Source organism: Molossus molossus, unplaced genomic scaffold (genome assembly GCF_014108415.1).
Source record: "Molossus molossus isolate mMolMol1 unplaced genomic scaffold, mMolMol1.p scaffold_m16_p_4, whole genome shotgun sequence".
Lineage (NCBI taxonomy): Eukaryota > Metazoa > Chordata > Mammalia > Chiroptera > Molossidae > Molossus > Molossus molossus.
In genome coordinates, this window is record NW_023425377.1 from 17,375,795 (window position 1) to 17,379,076 (window position 3,282).

A 3,282-nucleotide genomic window follows, 5' to 3' on the forward strand; every position below is an offset into this window, starting at 1 on the left:
ATTTGTTAGCCTGCATAGAATAGTAAAAACTGTGGAAGAGTTGAATTAAATTAGAAAATCCTTATCACTGACTTGCTTTGGCAGAGTCTGAGTATAGCTAAATTCATCATAAAACCATTTTCCTCCCTAATAAATGAGGCATGGCCTTCTTCTATGCGAGGAATTTCAGAATTTGTCCCCCAACCTTTGGTCGTGGTTGAGGTAGGGTCAACAGTGTCCATTCTAAGTATATAAAGATGAAGCATAAAGGAAACCAGGTATCTGAGCTCACTTAAGCTTCCCAAGCCTCACTTCCTCCTCCAAGAATGGGTTAATAACAGCACCTGCCTAAGGGGGAAAGTAAAATGCACAGAGCCCGGGACACAGTACATTCTCCAGAAACCGTGGCTATAGTATTCATGCATATTTAGGTCTAGTTTTCAGAGTTCACCCGCACCCCTTTTGTTATTTCTAGAGCTATTTTATGGATGAGGAACTGAGTCACTCACAGAGATACTCAACTTCCTAAGGTGCAGAGCTGGGATCTGAACCACAGTGTAGAGGAGACTGTTTCTTTATGTGACCGCTGTCTGTCCCACAAGCTGGACTTGGGGCTGCCTGGAGGGTGCTTTCCACAACCCTCCATTAGAGACAGTCTGATGATAATTCATGTGCATTCCGACATAAATCGGCACCCTTTCCTTGCTCGCTGCTGGGTGCTGGGTCCTGGGATAGGCCCATTGTCCTGACCTGGTTAAGCATTCTAAGATTAGAACAGATTTAATTAAGTGGACTTATTTTTTAATTTATTTTTATTTTTTGTTGTTGATTTTAGAGAGAGAGAGAATTTGTTGTTCCACTTATTAATGCATTCGTTTGTTGATTCTTTTATGTGCCATGACTGGGGATTGAACCCCAAACCTTGTCATATCAGGACAATACTCTGACCAACTGAGGTATCGGGCCAGGGATAATTAAGTGGATTCAAATATCAAAAGTTAATTGATGTAGCCCTGGCCGGTTTGGCTCAGCGGTTAGAGCGTCCGCCTGTGGTCCGGAGAGACCCAGGTTCGGTTCCCGCTAAGGGCATGTACCTTGGTTGCAGTTTGTCCCCGGCCCTGGTTGGTCGTGCGGGTGGCAGCCACTTGATGTGTCCCTTTCACATCGATGTTTCCCTCTCTCTCTCTTCCTCTCTCTCCCTCCCACTCTACCTGTACAAAAAAATGGAAAAATGTCCTCGGGTGGTGAGGATAAAAAAAAAAAAAAAAAAAGTTAATTGATGTAAAATCAGAATTTGATTCTTTCTTAGTGTTAAAGTACAATAAAGGTGCGGAAAAGAAAGGACTCAGCAATAGGCCCTAGACTTGCCATGGACCACGGAGTTATGATAATAAGGACACAAAGCCCTTTTGTCCCTGGAACAAGAACCATTTAGTAGACTCTGCAATATGATTTTCCTCCCAGCGAGGTCTTTGTGTCCCTGGGTGGGGAGGAACTTCTGAGTCTCTGCTGACACCCATCCATGGAGACACGCTACACGTGGACTGGTACGTGCCCCATTGGAAGCAGGGAGAATGGGTCCTACTCTGGCATATACCCCCCCCCTTCGCCTCCTTACGCCAGAGAGCACAGCTTCCTCCTGGACAACATGTGTGCTTTACACAGCTGGCTAGGCTACAGGTGTCATTCTCCAAGAAGGAGAAGGGCTCCCAGTTCAAGTCCCTCCTAATTATTTGTCTTTCTGACCTTAGAACTCTGCTGTTCTCGTGGCATCCAGCATGGGGATGGGTGGGGCGCCTGTGCCGTTATCCAAACCGAATGTTGTGTTTTTACATCAGATGCATCTGCTAATATATATATTTTTTGGTAAGCCCATATGAAAAGTCAAATAAATGCCTTAAATGATCTGGTTCCAAGCCTAAGCAACCTACTAACCCATTGCTTTGAGTGTTAGGGGAAGCATGATGGAAATTTTTTTTTTCTAATACTTGGACTGCTTCTTTTCATTTGCCTTTTCTTGTATGTGTCTGTACTGTTGCTGAGAACTGAGTGTTCAGTGCAGTTGGTTAGCAGTAAGTGAGCTGCCTCCCTGCTCCTGAAGCCCCTCGCTGACCACTCAGGTTATCTTGCAGGAGAGAGGGGGCATGGGATGTTTAGAGCCGGTCACGAGGGTGGAGTGTGGCAGAGAGATTGTTTCTTGAACTGACTGCTGTTTGTTTCACAAGCTGGGCTCAGGCCAGAGTGGAGGTTGCTTTCCACAACCCCCACTGTGAGACTGCCTGATCATAATTGATAAAATTCATTCTGGCATTAATCAGTACCCTTGCCTTGCCCCCTGCTAGGTGCCAATTCTCGGAATAGGCCGTTGTCCTGACCTTGTCAAGCATGTAAAGTAATTTCCAATACCTGATAGCATTCGTGAACTAGCACCTTTGACTCTCCCCACTCTTTACTCTACATAATTCTCTGGTCCCTGCCAAGACACGGGGGGATCCCTTTGTCTCGCAGCCTCCTGGGAACAGCCGTGCATGGACGTTTTTCTTACTAAACTGTCAGCTGCCAGACAAGGGTGGCCTGCTTCTTCTGTCAGTCTCTCTCTCTTCCATTTGCAGAAGTAGCCTTTCAGTTTGGGGGCTTTGCTCCGAGTCTGCAGGTCTGAACAGCAGGTCCAGTCCACGTTCGGCTTGCCGAAACATTCTCCTGACATCATTCACTGAATGCAGTCTGAGCCATTGCTTCCCGGAGCGTAAATGATGAAACACAGTGAATCACATTCTGAATTAATTCGTGTTAATAGGTAACTTGGCAATATATAATTGAGGCTAGGGACTAACCATTGTGGCCACAGGGCAAGAAGTACCCTCTCTCACCCCAGGGCCAGTGGACTGTCATCTCAGAGGCCAAGGGTAAGTGCATCATTACCATCGGGGGACTGGTCTTCGCTCTGCTGTTCCCCCCACTGAGCCTGGCTCTGGTTTCCTTCTGCTTACTCCTTACTCTCCTGCATGAGCAGCAGGAGTCACTCTGGACGTTATGTGTGGAAGAGTAGCTGGGGAAACAGGGGCTGCTTCCAAGGACAGCTTTGCCTGTCTGTTGGAGGTGCAGAGCCCTCAACCACCCTGAGCCAACAGAGACCCGAAGCCACTGTCCGTGGGCTCCCAGCCATAGCAGGGGAGGCTCATGAGGTTCCCCCAGTCAGGGTGAAAGGAAAAGTTGCAATCTGAGAATTAAGATGGTTTCCACACCATCTGTCGTGGACACACCAAACAGTCCGTTTTCTCTGTCCTTTAGGCTAACGCCATC